The 20,702-nt window shown below is 38.5% G+C and overlaps 1 protein-coding gene across 7 annotated transcripts in view; it reads left to right on the top strand.

Moving 5' to 3' along the window:
* Positions 1–20,702, top strand: part of EHMT1 (euchromatic histone lysine methyltransferase 1) — a 293,851-nt gene that overhangs the window by 262,440 nt on the left and 10,709 nt on the right. The window lies entirely within an intron of this gene.

Genomic DNA, 20,702 nt, shown 5'->3' on the forward strand with positions numbered 1-20,702 from the left:
CAGGGTCTGTTTTGTCCTTTCTTTGTATCCCTGGTGCTTAGCGCAGTACCCAGAACACAGTAAGTGCTTAGTAGATGATTGATGACTAACTGACTGTTGGAACACTTAATTTACTCCTAATCAAATCAGTGCCACTTCAACAATGTCTTTCTTGATATCCCAAGAGTTAGATCTCCTTCCCTCCCTATAACTACTTTTTATACTTTTCCCCAGTAGAATGTTTAATCCTTGAGTCCATTTCATTTCTTTCTTCCTAACAATCAGTCATTAAACCTTTATTAAGAACTTGGCACAGTGTTGGACACTGTGTTAAGCACCCCGGGAATACAAAAAGAAGCAAAAAGGTAGTCTCTTCCCATACTCAGCACCTCATATAGTGCCTAGTATGCTATAGATGCTCAATAACTGCTTCTGCAGTTGATTTGGGGTTTTGGTGGATTGAATTAATAGTATAATACAACAATCAAAACTAATACAATCCTGGAATGCATTAAGGGAGGCGTAGTTTTCATAGATCTTTATTCTGATGTGGTAAGACTGAATCTGGAGTATTTTATTTCATTCTGGGCACCCCAGTTTAGAAAGGACATTGTTCAGCTGATGTGTCCCGAGGAGGGTCACCCAAGAAGGGCCTTGTATCTGTGCCATACACAGATTGGTTGAAAAAGCTGGAGATGTTCAGTCTGGAGAAGAGATGATTCCGAGGGATCACAGTTGTTATCAGATATTTGACGAGCTGTCATGTGGAAGAGGGATTAGACTTGTTCTGTTCAACACCAGAGAGAAGAGCCAGGATCAATGGATGGAAATTGTAAAAAAGCAAATTTAGAATTATGTAAAGAAAAATTAGTAATAGAACTATCGCAAAGTGGAATGCGCTGCCTCAGAAAGTAATAGATTTACTTTCATTGGTGGATTTCAAGCAGGGACTAGGTGACCATTTTATAAGATATTGTAGAGGAGATTCTTTTTAGGGTAAGGATTGGACTAACTGGCTTTTTGAGTTCCCTTCTAGCTCTAAAATGTTATAATTTGAGGGACAAAAGAGTACCTAAAGCTGGAAAGAGCAGAGAAGACTACATGGTATGGATGGTTATCCAACAAAGGAGATTCTGAAGGAGTGCTCAGATAGGTAGGAGGAGATCCGGGGGGAAAAGTCAGAAAAATGAATGTCCATGAAGGTAAGTTTGTTAACAGTGGTAGATGCAGCAGAGAGGTCAAGAAATATGAGGGTTGAACAAAGCTCATCTGATTTGGCAATTAAGAGATAATTGGCAGCTTTAGAGAGAGCATTTTTAGTTGTGTAATGAGATTGGAAGCTAGGTGTCAAAGAGCTAAAAAAATAAATGAGAGGAGAGGAAATGCAGGTAACAAGATTAGAACTGGATGTAAAGATTTGGTAATCTGCGTAGAGGTGGTAATTAAATTCATGAGATTTGATGAAATAAAGAAGAGGAAGCATGGAGGGTAAGAGGACCCAAAATAAATTATTGAAGGTCACCCACACTTAGGAGACATAATGATGATATGCTACTCACTGTCAAAGGATACTGTGAAGTAGCAGGAGATAAATAGAAAAGTGAGGAGAAGAGTAGTGCTAGAGAGGCCAAGGGAAGAGATAGTATCCAGGCATAGCTGATTATCATTGGTGTAGAAACTTGCAGAAAGGTCAAGGAGGATGAAGGCTGAGAACAAGTCATCAAATATAAAAAATCATTGGTGACCTTTATAAGAACAGTTTATTGGTGTGATCAGAAGCTAGATTGCAAGTGCTTAAGGAATAAGCTGTAAGGAAGAGGAGGCAGCATGTAGACCATTCTTTTTTGGAATTTAGCATGAAAGCAGGGGAGGTATTGAGTAATGGCTTGAGGGAATATCAAAGTTCAGTGAAGTTTTTTTAGGAATATGTTTCTAGGCAGCCAAGAAGACAACATTATAAAGAGAAAGATTGAAGATCAGCAAGAGAATAATTGGTGGGCCAACTCCCAAAGGAGACAGAAAAAGATGATTGGGATCAAGGGCATAATTAAAGTGGTTAAACTTAGGAAGGAAGGAAAGAAGCAAACATTTGTTCATATTATACATATTATCTCATTTGATCTTCACAATAACCCTGGGGAGATAGGTGCTGTTATTAACCCCATTTTGCAGTTGAGAAAACAGAAGCATATAGAGGTTAAGTGATTGCCCAGAGTCAGACTGCTGATAAGTGTCTGAGGCCAGATTGGAACTCTAGTCTTCCTGACTCCCAAGCCCAGGACTCTTATCTACTGTGCTGCCTATCTGCCTCTACTGTAAAAGCCTCCTCATCTTCTGAGTACAGAGCAAAGAAGGAGAGGATGAGTGAAGGTACAGAAAAATGTTAAGGAGTGAAGTGGAAGAAATGGGAGCTCATATCTAATGGCCTTCACCTTCTCAATAAAGCAAGAGGTGAGGTCATCAGCTAAGAGAATAGTTTGTAGGTGGCAACTAGCATAGAGATTTAAATATAGTACTGTGTGAAACATAGGAGGCAGAATGGCATTATAGATTGCCAGCCTCAGAGCCAAGAATACCCCAGTTCAAGTCCCACTGCTAACTCAGATAGTACACATAACCCGATGCAAGTCATTTAAACTCTCAGTCTTCCAGGTAATCCTCTGTGATAATACTGTAAGGCACTGTGAATGCCCCTGCGTTGGTACAAGGATTTTCCTCATCAGAAAATTACCTTTATCAGTCCAAGTCCAGGTCCCTGCCCCTGTTTCAGTCCCACCATGGAAAATGTGATAAAGAGAATCAGAAATTAATAAAAAGATTGCTTATAACAAAGAAGTCTCAGTTGAGATAGATAACATGAATTTGCAGTTGACCCATTAGACATAGGTCATGTACTCATCTCTCTTTTGGTCCTCTCCTCTCTATATACTCTCTCTCCATGATCTCATCCCCTCGCATGGGTTTCATATCATCTCTGTACAGATGACTCAGATCTATATATCAAGTCCCAGTTTCTCCTGAGCTTCAGTCCCATGTCAGTGATTCCAAGTCAAGATGTTCTGTCTACTCTGTCAACAGCTTTACAAGGGAAGAAAATAGGGATGAAGAATTAAGAGAAGAAAGTTAGATGGAGGGATGAATTTGTAGTAAAGATAAAGGACAGATTTAGTATGTGGTATATCTCTTTCTACCAGAGGCGTGAAAAGAAGTGCTGGAGCCTTTAGGGATATGTGTTTTGCAGTTGGTATGGGAACCAACTGTCTTCTCCTGTATCCACTCTGCCTTTTCATCTTTATTCCCTGTAAGGTTTTGACAGCCTCAGGAAAAACGGACAAGAGGAAGTTGGGTGGTTATGCGTTGCTAAAAGTAGTGTTGAATGAAGAAATGGTTATTCCCATAAGTTGGAGGTTGGCCCTCTGACAGAGTTTCCATGTGTATAAAGGCACACTAAACATAAATTTCTAAAAAATAAATTTTTGTTGATCATTTTTGATATTTACGTTACTTATTTTTCCCATTATACCCCTCTGCCACCCCTTCCCAGAGAGTCATTAATGAAATTTTTTAAAAATTTATTTAGTTTTAGTTTTCAACATTCACTTCCATAAGATTTTGAGTTCCACATTTTCTCCCTATCCTACCTCTTCCCCCACGCTAAGAGAGCATGCAATTTGATATAGGCTCTACATATATATTCCTATTAAGCCTATTTTCACATTAGTCATGTTGTAGAGAAGAATTAGAACCAATGGGAGAAACCATAAGAAAGAAGAAAAAAAAAAAAGAGAGAGCAAATAATATGCTTTGATCTACATTTGGACTCCATAGTTTTTTCTCTGGACGTGGGTAGCATTTTCTACCATGAGTCTTTTGGAGTTGTTTTAGATCCTTGCATTGCTGAGAAGAGATAAGTCTATTAAAGTTAGTCATTGAACATTGTGGCTGTTACTGTGTACAATGGTCTCCTGGAAATATATCACAAAAAAAATCTCACCATATGCAATGTTCCACACCCATGACCCTTATCTCTGCAAAGAAGCTGCAAGAAGATTGTCTAATTATATCTGTTTTTGAGGGATTGGAGGGATTTGCTTGATCATTATAATTTCACAGCATTTGATTTTAGTTATATTGTTTTCATTCTTCACATTTAGATCATATCATTTTGTTGTTGTCCTGGTTGTGCTTATTTCATTTTGTGTCAATTCATAGGCCTTTCCGTGTTTCTAAATATTCATCATTTTCATCATTTCTTATAGTACAATAATATTTCACTAGATCATTTGCAACTTATTTGGCCATTCCCCAGTTGAACATCTTTTTAAAAGCCTGTGGAATTTTGGGGCATAATTGATGAGGGGACTCGGATACTATTGCTGCCTCTGTAATGTTGCTAAAATTTTTGTGTTTGAACTGGAGCCATTGGGACTACAGGGTACCCACGTACCTGAAATGTACTTTTTAGCAGCCACACATTTCTAGTACTACAAGGTATTTAGGTCCCCTAATTTGTTGATGCTGCGAAATTGAATGTGTGCAATATGCATGTATGGAGTATGGTATATCATTTACTCACAAGATATTTAAGTTAGAATATCTTTGTGTAAAGCTCAGGTCACAGAAGTGTAGTAGTAAACATTAAATGTACTAAAGACAATGTTACTACTTTTCCAACAAGCAGTAATGTTTCACTTATCTGAAAGTCTTGGATTTGACTGCCTTTTCTATACTGAAAGACGTATGAAAATCAGAAAACAATTAGGAAAGCCAAACATGTCAGAATTTCAGTTCACCAAAGTTTATTCACTTATATTTATAGTAGGGAGACCCTCATCATCAAGCAAGTGAACAAGCAGTTATTAAGTACCTGTGTCAGGTGACAGACAGCTAGGTGGAAGAGTGGTTAGAGCACCAAGCCTGGAGTCAGGCAGACCTGGTTTCAAATCCAACTTCAGACACTTACTAGCTGTCTAATCCTGGGCAAGTCACTTCACCCTGTTTGCTTCAGTTTCTTCATCTGTAAAATGAGCTGGAGAAGGAAATGGCAAACCACTCCAGTATCTTTGCCAAGAAAACCCCAATTGGGGTCACACAGAGTAGGACACAACTGAAAATAAATAAAGAACAAGTGTGTCATGTGTTGAGCTAAGCCCTGAGGATACAAAAAAAGGAAAAACAAAGCAAAAAAATCATCACCGCCATCAAAAAACAGTTCCTGCTTTTTTTTTTTTCTTCTAGGCACTGGGGTTAAGTGACTTGCCCAGGAGTCACACAGCTAGTAAGTGTTGAGTGTCTGAGGCTGGATTTGAACTCAGGTCCTCCCGACTCTAGAGCTGGTGCTCTATCCACTGTGCCACTGCCCCAACAGTTCCTGCACTTAAGGAACTCACAATCTATTGAGGAGACAACATGAAAACTATGTACAAATGAGATAAAGATAATCATAGAAGGAAATCTTCTTGTAGAAGGTGGGCTTTTAGCTGGGACCAGAAATCAGGAAAGCCAGGGGACATATGAAGACAGAAAGTATTCCAGGTATCAGGTGAGACAATGAAGATGAATGGAGCAGGGAAATGGAATGCCATGTTTACGGAATACCCGGAAGACTAGTGTCACTATATCACAGGGTATGGGAAGGAAAGCAAAGTGTAAGAAGACTGGAAAGGTAGGAGAGTCAGGTTATAAAGGACTTCAAAAGTCAGATAGACGATTTTGATATGGAGGTAATAGAGAGCCATTACAGTTTATTGACCTGGTAGGGGTTGGGGCTGTCGGACACGATCAGATCTGCACTTTGTTGTTGTTGAGTTGTTTTTATTCCTATCCTACTGTTCATGACCCCATTTGGCAAAGATACTGGAGATTTTGCCATTTTCTTCTCCAGCATATTTTATAGACGAGAAACCAAGGCAAACAGGGTTTAATGACTTGCCCAGGGTCACACAGCTAGTAATGTCTGAGGCCAGATTTGAACTCAGGAAGACGAATCTTCCTGATTCCAAGTCCAGTGCTCTATCCACTGTGCCACCTAGCTGCCCTGATCTGCACTTTAGGAAGATCACACTTGACAGTTAATAGGGGATGGACTGGAGTAGGTAGAAGCTATTTTAGTTTATCATTCTAGATAAATGATAGATAAACTAGATATAGATAAAATCCTACTTCTAGCTTCTTTTATTTATCAGGAGTCTCCCTATTGTTGTGATTATACTCTGAGAGTAAGGTTTTGGAGGTTTGCTTTACTAATATTAAGAAGCGCCTTTTGTGGGTCCTTGCATTGTGCTTTACACTGGTATCTTGTTCATTTGGTGTGAAGAGGTAACCAAAATCTTTGAATCTAGGGCTCTTTAACCACAAAATATTTGTAAAGACTAATCCTTCTACATTCGCTTTTAATACCATCCACTCAGTCTTCCTAGCATATTCGACCTTGGTCACCTCCTCAAAATTTCAGCTTCTCTTTATCTATGTATTCTTTACCTGCTGCCTTCCACCATGCCATAGTTTTTCCCTAGACCTGCCCTATCCTTTTAGGGAAGAAAAAAAAAAGCTCCCCAGACTATATCATCTCCTCATACTGTCCTATATCTATTCTTTTCTTAGCCAAAAGTCCTTGAAAAAACTGTTTGGTTAACAGTCTCCACTTTGTCTCCTCTCTTTCATTCTTAAACCCTTTATAGTCTAGTTTCCAATCTTTTTGTCATATTCAAAATATTCTCCCCAAAGTTACCAGTGATCTCTCTCTCTCTTTTTTTGGGGGGGGGCAAGCAATGGGGTTAAGTGACTTGCTCATGGTCACACAGCTAGTAAGTGTTATGTGTCTGAAGCTGGATTTGAACTCAGGTCCTCCTGAATCCAGAACCAGTGCTTTATGCACTGTGCCACCTAGCTGCCCCCAGTGATCTCTTAATTGCCAAATCTGATAGTCTTTTTTCAGACCTCATCCTTCTTGATTTGTCTGCTGCATTTGGCACTTAACAACTCCTTCAAAGTGTTTTTTATTGGTTCATCATCAAGATCATTCTGGATCTTCCGCAAGGCTCTGTCATGGGCCCCCTACTCTTCTCCCCACACTCCTGGTGACCTCATTAGCTCCCATGAGTTTAATTATCATCTCTCTGTAGGTGACTCACAGATCTATATATCAAGTCCACATTTCACCCCTGAGCTTCAGTCCTGTATTAACAGTTTTCTATTGAACATTTCTAATTGGATATCTGAAAGGCATCTCAAATTCACCATGTCCAAAATAGAAATCATTTTCTTTACCCCTCAACCCACCCCTCTTCCAAATGTCCTTTTGTTCAGAGGCACCACCATTCTTCCATTCTATCAAATTCATAACCTTGACAGTTTTGCCTTCTCACTCCTTCTCACCCCACATATCCTATCAGTTGCCGAATCTTGCCATTTCTGCCTCCATAACATCAGTCATGTCTCATTGTTCTCTTTACTCCTTTGGCCACCCCTGTAGTTCAAACTCTCATTATTTCTTTTCCAATACTATTGCAACAGCCTCAGAATTGATCTCCTTGCTTCAATCCATCCTCCACATTGATGCCAAAGTGGTTGTCCTTAATCTCAGATATCTATGCCCATGTGTCACTCATTAATTAATTCTGGTGGCCTCCTATTTGTTCTAGAATCAAATAAAAACTCGTCTTTATAGCCTACAAAACCTTTCACAGTCTTTCCCCCAAATATATTTTCTAGCCCCATTATATACTACTCCCCCTCCACCTACTCTGCAGTTCATCCAAAGGGTCCTTCTTTGTTCATCACAGGTGAGGCTTGCCTAGAATGCACATCCTCTTCACTTCATCCCATAGAATTTCTTTCTTTCTTTAAGACTCAGCCCAAATTGATCCCACCAACTGATAGTCCCCTCCCTCTCATAACTACCTTGTGTCTAACTATTTCACATCTTTTTGTAATTAATCTCTTTATATCTATTTTATAAATACATGTGTATATGTATATACATGTAGATAGATGATCTTTGTTAGCTTCCTAATTTGTATTTTCTTTGTATATAAGGATTATTTTGGGCATTATATTTGTGTACAAACTTAGAATCTAGCATAGTGACTGGAACATAGTCGGCAATGAATAAATACTTGTTTGATGTTTTATTGGTCATTTGATACCTATAGATTGCCTTGTAAGTTAAAAAGCCCAGTGATACCCCACCTCCTGTTATACTCCCTCATCTTTCTTTCAAGGAAGAGAAGTTTTTCTGCTTATGAATTGGATATTCTTTTCTTTCTTCCTCTTGTCCTCAGTCTGATTCCTGCCCTCAAGCCTTTTCAGCCTCTCTCTATTTCTTCTTTTTGACTTTTAACTATGTTCCAATCATATATACATATTATTATACACATATATACATGTGTAAGTGCTTCATTTCCCCATCTATTTCCCAGACTGTTGCAATAGCTTCCTAATGGGTCTCCATGCTTAAAGTCTCTCCCCACTCTCTTCATTGAGCTGCCAAAGTGATTTTCCTTAAGCACAGACCTAATTCATTCAGAATCATCATTCTGCTCACTAAAATTCTAGTGGCTCCCTAATGCATGTAAGATGAAATATAAACTTCTCTGTATTGCTGTTAAAGCCCTTCACAACCTGGCCTTAACTTTTCCTTCTAGCCTCTTTATCCATTACTCTCCACATTCTGTTGTCCATCAAACTGCCTTTCTCTGTGGTCCTCACACATGCCACTTTCTCCTTTGCATGAAGTACCTCATGCCTGGAATGTACTCCCTCTTAACTGCCTTATAGAATTCCTTACTTCTCTCAAGGTACCACCTTCTAACTGAATCCTTTCCTGATATCTACAAACCACCGCTAATGATTACCTGCCTAACAGCTTTGTATTTAGTTATCTTGTCTTTTTATGTTTATTCTGTATTTACTTATATAAATGCATATTATTTCTGTGGATAGAATTTAACCTCCTTGAGAGTATTAACTATTTCACATTTGTCTTGGTAGTGCCAGTATTTAGCACTTTGCCTGGTACACAGTAGACACTTGTAAAGGTTTGTTAATTGGTTAGTTGATTACCCATGCCTTACCTTCTGACAGTGTTGTCCATGGCGTTTTCTTGGCAAAGATACTGGAGTGGTTTGCCTTTTCCTTCTCCAGTGGGTTAAGGCAAATAGAGGTTAAGTGAGTTGCCCAGGGTCACACAACTTCTAAGTGTCTGAGGCTGGATTTGAACTCAAGTTTTCCTGACTTCAGGCCTAGGGCTCTATCCACTGAGCCACCTCACTGCCACTTCTGTTACATTAGTATACCACAATTTATTTGACCATTCTCCTAATGTTGTACATTTAGGTTGTATAATTTTTAAATTTTTTTAATTTTTGCAATTTGAAATAATACTGCCATGAAATTCTTCATATAGATAGCTCTTTTAAAAAAAATCTAGCATTTTCAGGGTATGTTCCTAACAATGTAGTTATTGAGCCAAAAGTTATGATCATTTTTGTACCTTTTTCTGTGTATGGTAGGAATTTGTGGAGGATGCTTCATTTTGGCAGAGAGCTGACTCTGGTTTCTCAAAGCCTATGCCAGTGGAGCACAAGCTCTGACAGGTACTTCTTTGCTGAAAAGAGTGCAAGTACAAGATCAGACTGGGGCTTTTTTCAGAGGATCAGCCTAGCTAATCACAGAGAGGCATATCACTAGTAGGCTGGCCCCCTAGTGATGAAACTGTTTTTGGTCATGGCAACCCATGGGGAAGAAATAACTCCTCACTCTTGTGTACCTCATCAATGAGAGTGGCAAAGTAGTGAGAAAGAGATCATATATATGATCATAAATTTAGAGCTGGAAGGAACCTTAGGAGCCATCAGATTTAACCCCCACACTTTATAGATGGGGAAGCTGAGACTTAGGGAGCTAGCTCAATTGCTAGTAAGTATCTGAGTCATGGTTTGAACTGATGTCTTCCTGACTCTAAGCCCAGCATTCTGTCTGCTTGAACCACCAATAGGAGGCAGAAGGTTCTATGGATTAGGCAGTTTTTTGGCAATGAACAGACTTTAATTTGACTGTTGGTATTCTAAATTTGAGATTTTTTTTATCTAATGGCCAACAAGTGGTAGAGCTAAATATCAATTTTGAAATTATTCCTATAAATAAAAGCAGAAGAAAGCAAGCAGTTGGAGCTAAATGCAAGGATAGCTCACAGGTACTCCTTGGAGAATTAAAGAAAGGGAGTTGGCAGAATTTGTTTTATTGTAGGCTTCAAGCTTATGGAAATATAATTTTATTGGTCATTTGATCATCATGCATTTCAGTACTAATTATACATTTTTGCAAAAACACCACCATGAAAATTATTGCAGCTTACAGTACACTAACATCGGTTACTGAGGATGAAGTGGTGCAAAATTCTGTAATTGGCTTGATGAAACCTTTCAGATCAGTTTAATATATACTCTCATGCTGGGTGACTTCAGTACAAAGATGACAAAAAGAAATGACAAAATACGGCTTAGAAGAAAGGAATAAGAGAGGCCAAAGACTAGTTAATTATGTAGAAATCCCATACCTTTATATTACTTACTTTAAAAAAGAATTGGTAGGTGCTAGACATGGTAAATACCAAGCCACATCATGAAAGATGAAACTGACTAAAAGTGAAAAATGAACAACAGAAGTAACGTTGACATAAACTATAATAATTTCATCCAAGAATGAAAAGTAAATGAATTGCTAAGACAAGGAGATACAGAGAACCCAGAAAGCATCTTAGTCATCAAACATTTGACTTACTTGCCAAATGGGGAGTGATGGCTGCCCAAGATAACACCCAGCTAGAATATAAACTCATTTATAAAATCCTATGAAGAAAAGGGGCTTCCAGCCAAGATCGCAACCTGAGCAGAGATGGATCAGTTCCCACAAACCTAAAAATTACACCAGGCCAAGAAATCCAATGAGAAAATATAGTAAGTTACTACTTCCACCCCTGAATTCCTCAAAAATTCAGCCAGGTGCCCAGAGGCATTTGAAAAGGGAGCCACCAACAAAGCCTGCATCTGCGTAGGGCAAACAAGGTACCATCCTCCCAGTGGAGGAAAATATGAACCAGAGACACTGCTCTGTGTGTAGAGGTAGCAAAAGAGGAGGGCTCCCGAGAATGCTGTAGGGTCGGTTTAAGTCCACAGTGGGAATCTTGGAAACAATGGGGAGCACTAGCAGTCAGTATACATAGTAAACCCTACTCAAGGAACACATTCTTTGAAAATTATAATGGTCCTAATAGATATCAGTAATGTTAAGAGAGACAGTAAGATATATTGGAGCAAAATTTTAAAGTTGAAAAAATAGGAGAAAATGTAAGATTTTATATCACACACAACTGACCTAGAAAATAGGGCAAAGAAAGAATTTATGAATCATTGGACTTCCTGAAAACTGTGATTTTTTTTTTATGCCCTTCAGGCTGGATATTTTTTTAAAAAAAAGTCATAAGTGAACACTGCTTAGATCTGTTAGAACTGAGAGGCAAAGTAGAAATAGAACCCACCATTCACCTCCTGAAAGAAACTCAAAAAAGAGAAGTCCCAGAAATGTCATAGCTAAAATCTAGGCTTCCTACATCAAAGAAAAAATGCTGCAGGTAGCCTGAAAGAAGCAGTTCAAGGTCACACGTAAGACCTGCCAGCTTCAACTTTAAAAGGGAGGAGAGCTTGGAATACAATATTCCAAAAAGAAAAAAAAATATGGGCTTATAACCAAGAATTACCTTGTAAAGCTGAATATAATCCTTGGGGGGAATGGAGAGGATGAACCTTTAGTAAAATAGTGCCCTTTCAAATGTTTCTGATTTGTAAGAACTGTGAAATGCAAACACAAGATTCAAGATAAACTAGAAAGATGGAATTTATTTTAGAAATTGGAAGGGACTGTATTGTGATGTGTTAGCACTTTAATAGGGGAAAAAGAAACTAACATCCCTTTACAACTTTAATATCTTCAAAGAGTTAAATAAGAAAAATAGAGGCCTTGGGGGAAAAAGAAAGGAGGGTAAAAGGAATATACTAGGATAAAAAAGAGGAAGAGGAGTTTAGAACTTAACATTTCTCATAATTGGGATATGTGAGGAGAATCTGAATATGGAGAAAAGGACAAGGGTTTTGGTATCCAGTGACCCTCACTCATATCTGATTTGGATAAATGAATGTTGAGAAAACACACACACACACACACACACACACACACACAGTGGTATAGAAATATATCAGATTCAATAGAGAAACAAGTTGGGATAAAAAGAGGAGGGGCTGTTATGAAGGGAATAATACCAAGGAGGGAATAATCACAAAGAGAACAAATTTCCTGATCCTGAAGGGATGATTAAAAGGTAGGGGAAGCAAAGAACTAAAATCTAGGGGTCCTTGTCTTTTGAGGAATAGCTGATCAAATTGTGGTGTATGAAGATAAAGGAATATTATTGCACAATAAGAAATCGTGAAAGATTTCAGAAGATCTTGGGAAGTATAAAATGATACAGAGTAAAATGATCAGAACCAGCAAAAAAGTTTATCATGACAATAACATGGTAAAGAAATAATATGAAAAACTTAAGAATTCTGATCAACATCTAGCCATGTCTTCAGAGGACTTATGAAAAAGTATATTACTCACTTCATGACAGAAATCATAAGGACTTAAGGTCAGAAAGAGACATACAGTTTTGGACATGGCTACTGAACACATTTATTTTGCTTGAAGGATTTCCTTTCTCACCTGCTAGTTTTTTTTTTTAATTAATTTTTTATTTTTAGTTTTCAACATTCATTTCCACAAGATTTTGAGTTCCAGATTTTCTCCCCATCTCTCTCCTCTCCCCACCCCAAGATAGCATGCATTCTAAATACCCTTTCCCTCAATCTGCCCTCCCTTCTCTTATTCCCTTCCCCTTTTATTTTCCTGTAGGGCAGGATAGATTTCTACATTCCTTTGTCTGTATGTCTTATTTCTCATTTGCATGTAAAAACAATTTTTAACACTCGTTTTTAAAACTTTTGAGTTCCAAATTCTCTCCCTTCCTCTCTCCCCACTCACCCTCATTGAGATAGCAAGGAGTTCGGAATAGGTTATACATGTGTGGCTGTGCAAAACACTTCCATAATAGTCATGTTGTGAAAGACCAACTATATTTCCCTCCGTCCTATGCTAACCCCTGTTTATTCTCTTCTCTCTTTTGACCCTGTCCCTCCTCAAAAGTGTTTGCTTCTGATTACCCCCTCCCCCAATCTGCCCCTCCCTTCTATCATCCCTGCTCTCTTACCCCCTTCCCCCCTATTTTCCTGTAGGGTAAGATAGATTTCCATCCCAATTGAGTGTCTCATCCTCTAGTTTTAGTGGTGGGTTAGGAGTTGCTGGATGTGGTTAGCAATAGTGATTCCAAAAACAGAAGGTTATTGAAACATTTTGTTAAAGGCACAGAAGGAAATTCCAAGTTAAGCACAGACAAGCAGAACAGTTTTGAAAGTAACAAGTGGAATTATATACTTTTAGAAAACATGCAGGATGAAATGGATACTCATCATTCCATATATTGTTATATATATGTTTCTCTTTTTGTGTTCTGCAAAGTATAAGAAGGTACTTAATCAGAGGAAGGGCTTTAAGGTCAGAAGAAAAATTTTAAAAGTAAAACAAAATCTTACAAAGCAGCTTGGTGTATGATAATGAAAAGTGTTGTTGAATAAGTCACCTCCCCTCAAAAAAAAAACAAACAAAAAACAAACAAAACAAACAAACAACATTGGAGGATAAAACCAGTCTAGAAAAAGTTTGGCAGGTTATTTAGGTGATTTCATCTCAGAGGCATTCAAGTATGAAAAACAAAAAGGACCGTAAGTAGAAGAAAAGTTAAAAAGATTTTCAAGTTTTATTGCAGTAAACTTTGTTCCATCCAGGGTAGTGGAACCACCACACTAAACGCTAACAAATTAGTCCCTGAGGTACTTAGAGAGTAAGCAGAAAGGGCATTAAATTAAATGATGACAAGAAAAGCAGCCAAATTGTGTCGGGTGTATGTAGAAAAGGTCCATGTTGGAAGTAGTAAAATTATGAGAGCGTTAAGGGACCAGTTTATAAGGAAGAGAAGATTCCAAAGACGTGGGAAAAAATCTCAAACCTGACTGATTTCGAAAAGAGGTGACTGAGCATCAACAACTATCCATCTATATTCCAACTGTCCCATCTATACAAAATCTTCATGAGAGTCATTGAGTCATTTTATACACCAGCTAAGGTCCTCTTCAATGAAGATGCTAGTAGGAAACAAGCAGACTTTCACAAGTTATATTTAACAGTGGACTAAATTTTTTTACCAATTCACAGTTGATTGAAAGATGTAGAGAATATAAGATCTCGAATGCCTATTGTTTATTGATTATTAGAAAGCATTAACTGGTTAGAACAAGTTATTTTTACAGTAAGGTATCTTCTATCCATGTAGCAAGATTATTCAAGATTCTTTGGAAGCTGTAACAATAGGGGGGGGGAAAAACCCTGTTCATTGACCCTTTGATGATTATAAATAACAGGTGAAGCATCAAACAGGAAGATGTGGGCTCAACTAAAGTATTTGATGATGTGATGGAGGAGGTCCAGCACAGGGCCCAGGTTAAGGAAGGATTCTGTCTAGATGTATCTGTTTTTGGATGATATTACTTTGATCATATCAAGCCCCACGACATTGTTGAGCCTTCTGGAGGAGATCTGTGATTACCTGAAGGATCTGTCTGTCCATCTACACAGGGAAGACCAAATGGATGAGAAATGTTTATTGCCCAGATTTCAACTTGCAGTTGAATGGACAAAACGTAGAATATGGAATGTGATATTCCAAAAGGCAAAAGACAAAGAGGTCTGCAACCAAAAATAACTTAACACAGAAACATTAAGTATCATCCTTCAAGGAGAAAAAAATGGATCTTCAGTAAAATAGAGAATTTTTAGATATTTCTGATGAAAAAAAGCTGAAAAGGAGCTTTGGATAGCTCTATTGTTAGCAAGTTCTTCATAACATCATGCCTAAATTGACCTCTTTCAAACCTGCATCCATCCCTTGTTCCTGGTACCACCCTCTGAGGCCAAAAAGAACACATCTGATTTCTCTTCCAGATGACAGAGAATCCTTCAGAACTTGCAGACAGCTATCATATTCCAGCTATATCTTTTTTTCCTCCAGGCCAAACATAACTAGTCCTTTGATCAAGTCCTCACATAATGTGGCCTTAAAGCCTTTCACCATCCTGATTGTTCTCTGACCAGTCTTCTGCTTATCAGTGCCCTTATTAAACCCTGGCACCCAGAACTGAATGTAATACTGTATATGAAGTATGTGACACCGCTCTCTCTTACCTGTCTAACCACTCTCTCATTCTCCTTTACTAGATCTTTATCCAGCTTATAACTCTTCACCATAGTTGTCCTCTAAGCTTTGTCCTGGGCTGTCTTCCCTTCTCCCTCAAAATGAAATATTTGTAAAGAAGTGCTTAGCACAGTGCCTGGCATATAGCAGGTACTATATACATGCTTATTCACTTTCATTCCACCCTTACCTCTGTTTCACTTGGTGATCTCATCAGCTCACATTGGTTCAATTATCATCTCTGTGCAGGTGATTTTCAAATTTTTCCAGCCCTAACATCTCTCCTGACCTCCAGTCTTGCATCTTCAGCTGCATATTTGACATCGCAAACTGGATGTCCTATAGACATCTTAAGCTTGTCATGTCCAAAACTGAACTCATTATCTTCCTCCCCCAAACCCTATTCCCTTTCAGACTTCCCTATTGTTGAGGGTACCACCATCTGCCTAGTCACCCAGACTTACAACCCTAGGTACAATCTCAACTCTCCACTCTCTCTCACTCCCCATATCCAATTAGTTGTGAAGTTCTGCCATTTTACCTTCATAACTTAATTTTTCTCATATATATAGATATAGATATATCCCTTTTTTCCTCTAACACTGCCAGCACCTTGGGGCAGGCCCTCATCATTTTATGCCTAGACTATTACAATAGCTTACTTGATGGTCTCCCTGCCTAAAATCTCTTCCCACTCCAGTCAATCTTTCACTTGACTGTCTAATTGATTTCCTTTAAGTGCAGGTTTGATTTATCACCGCCCTTTTTGATCAACTCCAATGACTCTCTGGATGAAATATAAAAATCCTCTCAGGCTTTGAGAGCCCTTCAAAATCTGTCCCCTTCCTACCTTTCTGGTATTCTTATACCTTACTCCCTCTACATACTCTGATCCAGTGACACTGGCCTCCTTGCTGTTCCTTGCACATTACATTCCATCTCACATGTCCAGCCATTTTCACTGACTTTGAATGTTCTCACTGCCTGGGATGTTCTCACTCGTCTCCAACTTCTGCCCTGGCTTCCTTTAAATCCTAGCTAAAGTCACACCTTCTGCAAGAAGCCTTTCCCAGTCTTCCCAAATCTTAGTGCCTTCCTTCTGAAATAATCTCCAATTTATCCTGCGTGTATCTTATTTATATGTAGTTGTTTGCATGTTGCCTCCCATATTAGACAGTGAGCTCCATGAGAACAGGGACTGGTTTGTTTGTTTCTTAAACTTTCTTTATATCCCTAGTGTTTAGCCTGACACGTAGTATGTGCTAAATAAATGCTTGTTGACTGACTGACTGACATGAGGTTAAATGAAGATATAGTACAGTGGGACTATCACCCCCATATTCCTGGAAATTATACCCCTCCTAATGCAGCCCAAGGTTGCCTTAGCTTATTTGACCACCACATCATACTGTCAAAAAACAAAATTAAGTTAATCTAGCATGACTGTTCTTGATGAATCCACTCTGGCACTTTGTAATCACTGCTTCCCTTCCTAGTAGGCAAATAACTCTCTCTTTAATGAATTCTAGAATTTCCGAGGAATTTTAGTCAAGCTAATTGGCCAGTTGTATATAGACTGTTCTCTTCAAAATTAGGACATTTGCCAGTCTTGGGCTGCCTCTCCTGGTTCACTGATTGCTGAGATGTCATTGGCAGTGGCTCAGCAGTCACTTCTGCTAGTTCTTTCAGGACCAGAAGATGTGCCTCTAGTTCACGTAACTTCAGCTCATAAGGCAGCTAAATGTTATCTTAGTTTCCCCTTTCTTATCTTGAATATCAGTCATTTTTGTTCTGTTATTACCAATGTAAGTCATTCTTCTTTGGGAAGAAAACAAGTGGAATAAAAGTTGAGCATCTCTGCATCCTCTGTTATCGGTGATTATCTTCCCCTCACTCCAAGCAAAGCTCTTCACCTTTGTTTATCCTACTTTTTCTCTCAATATAGTTCAGAACAATAATAACAAAACTTTTTCATTGTCTAACCTTCCATCATCAATCTCAGCCTATTCTGAGCTGTAGCATTTTGGACATTGTTTTTATAAGGTTCTTATACATTCATCTTCTGTTGCCTGGCTGCGCTTCTATCATTTATATATTTCCTTGTTTAATCTAAGTTTGTCTGTGAGTTCCTTATCTATCCATTACAGTCTTTTCAGACAGTCCATTTTTTTCTCCTCATTAGAATTGTTTCCTTTAGTGTCTTTGGAATTTCATTCTTGCGTATTTTCCATTCCTCCAACACTGACTTCCCCTAAAGCATTTTAGTTCATAGGCTCCTGTCATTCTCCTGGTTCGCTTGAAATCTGCTTTCTCCAAATCTAGGGGCACATATCACATTATATCCAGTATTTTTTCTCCTTCTGTAGCATAAGGTTTAAGATAGAGTGATCATTTCCTTTAAAGTTTCCACTGTTTGTAGTCCAACTACTGGTTCTTTCCTGTTGGTATGAATCAGATCAGAATAGAATTTCTCCTTTTTGCTTCCTTCACCTTTTGAAAGTTGAAATTATCACTAAAGCAAGTCAAATTAGTAGCTGTTCTGCTTTTGACAGCAAACTCCATAAAATGATTGGATAATTAAAGTTCCCCATTACTACCATCTCATACCCCTGGGTCTGGCTTGTGATCTGTTCCCAAGATTCTCTGTGTATTTCTTCTTTCAGTAATGACAAAATTACTTCTACTTCACCTTCCTTTGACCTTTAAACAAATGCTTTCAATCGTGCTCTTTCCCTCTGTTTCCTGGATTTCCTCACAGGAGTATACTTTGTTTATATATAGTTTTACTACACTCCTGCTCCCTTATTACCTGTTCTAGTCTTTTTTTTTGTTTTGTTTTGTTTTGCTTTGTTTTGTTTGTTTTGCTTAGGTAGTTGGGTTAAGTGACTTGCCCAGGGTCACACAGCTAGTAAGTGTCAATTATCTGAGGCTAGATTTGAACTCAGGTCCTCCTGACTCCAAGGCCAGAGCTCTATCCACTGCGCCACCTAGCTGCGCCCCCTAGTCTTTTTTGAATAAGATATAACTGTACTGAGCATGGGTTTTATCCCACTGACTCTTAGTGATATTAATATTGCCTCCTTGCATTAGAATTGCTAGTTTTTCTTGTTTGTTTTCTGTATTTTGGTTGTTTATATTTAGACACTTGAAACTATAAATTTTACTATTGGTTCTTTTGGGGGGACTACTGTAAACTTCGGGATGCTTTCTGGTAGGATAGCAGGATAAGGAGAGTGAGTCCTTGGAGGACCTCGATGAATCAAGTACTGCTGCTCTGCTTCATCCTGCTTTTCTGGATGTCAGGATCAGCTGTTCTTGCTTTTGGCCTGTGGCTTCAATTTGGAGGCAATGGAAAGGAAAGTGGGATTTATCTTGAAAGGATGCGTTTTCTCAGTTTTTCTACATAAGCATTGTGTATGCTATTTGGAGCGAGTACCCTTGCAATGACAGTAGAATTCTTCAGGAACCATGGAGCCATGAGGGCGTCTGTGTTTGATTTGGATAATTTTTCCCTTGTGATCTTTGCTGTGGAGGTAACCACAGGAGTATTTGTATTTATAAGTAAAAGGATGGCTGTAGAAAAAGTTCAGACGATATAAAGAAATGTAATGGTTACCTTTAAGATAAAGTGAGCAAAATCCTCCCTACCTTTAACTTTTCATTTCTGTATTTTGGACAAGTCCTAATAAGGTCCAGCCTGTATCCAAAAGATCCCTTAGTACCATAGATACCAGACTGAAGATGTGACCAGTGCTAAATTTCCACTGATTGGGATCATTGTTGTTAAGTTGCTGGTATCACACTCTATATTGCCCTTAATAATGGCTTAGCATGGTGTCTGACACATACTTGTACCCAACAGATGCTTATTTTCTTTTCTCTCCTTTACCTGCCCCCCTTACCTGGTGAATTAGTAAATCTCTATCTTTTAGGCTGAGGCCCAAAGCAGTGGGGCCAATTAATCTTTAGCATAATGTGTTCTTTTTTGTGTGATCCGCAGTTCAAGATATGATATAAAATTCCTCTTGAATGATATTTAAAACCAAGACTTTCATACTAAATGTCACAAGAGACATCTCCTTAACCAGCTGTCATAATCCAAAGGCATTAAAGTTTAAAATGGGGTAAAATATCCCCAAATGTAACATTTTGTTTTATAATTCTTTAATGTATATATTACATAATATTCTCTTTTCCTCTCCTCCTTGGGGACCTTGCCTTATATTTTACTGAGAAAGTAGAGACCATTCTCAGTAAGCTCCTTCTCCCCTTCACTTCATCCAGAACCCCTTGACAGGATCCCCCACTTCTACTTTAATCTAGACTCTGATAATGAGGTAACCTTTCTCCTTGCTAACAGTAACCCATTTATATCGTGCTCTTGATCCCATCCCCTTTCATCTTCTTCCTTAGCAGGCTTCCCTGTCTATCATCTGTCTTCAGTCGCTCCCGATGTACTGGTTCCTTCCCTGCTGATTACAAACCATACCTAAATCATTATTTTCATCCTTAAAAGAACCTCATTAGACTCTGCCATTTCCTATAGCTATCATGTATCTTTCTTCTCATTCTCAGTTACAGTACTGAAAAATGTGCATCTTCTTTTCCTTTCTCATTCACTTTTCAATGCTTTGAAGTCTGTATTCTAACTGAAAATCTAGAGAGAAGGGAATATCAAGGAGGAGAGAGTGATCAACAGTGTCAAAGGCTGCAGAGAGGTCAAGGAGAATGGGGACTCAGAAAAAACCATTGGAATTGACAACTATGGGACCATTGGTAACTTTGGACAGAACATTTTCAGTAGAATGATAAGATTGGAAGCTAGATTTTAAGGGGCAAAAAAGAGGGTGAGAGGAGAGAAAATGGAAGCGTCTATTGTAAACTGCTTTTAAGGAGTTTAGTCACAAAGGACAGAAGAGAAATAAAGTGATAGCAGGGATAGAAGGATCAAGTGAGGGTTTTTTGAAGATAGGGAGATATGGCCATGTTTATAGACAGTAGAGAGGGAGAGATTGAAAATAAATGAAAGAGTGGGGATGACATCGCAATCTGTTGGAGGAGATGTGATGGAATGTGATCCCTTGAACAAGTAAAGGGATTAGCCTTGGTATAAGTTAGGCCACTTCATCATTTGAGGCAGAGGTGAAGGAGAAGAGAGTGGCAAGAAGATACCTGAGTGATAGGAGATGAGGAAAAGGGTAGAAGAGGGAGCTTAATAATAATAGGTGCTTAATAAATGATTGTTGATGGATAGTTATTCCTTATATACTGGGGTGTGTGTGTGTGTGTGTGTGTGTGTGTGTGTGTGTGTGTGTGTGTG

This window comes from Vombatus ursinus, unplaced genomic scaffold (assembly GCF_900497805.2).
Source record: "Vombatus ursinus unplaced genomic scaffold, bare-nosed wombat genome assembly UNPS02000580.1, whole genome shotgun sequence".
Lineage (NCBI taxonomy): Eukaryota > Metazoa > Chordata > Mammalia > Diprotodontia > Vombatidae > Vombatus > Vombatus ursinus.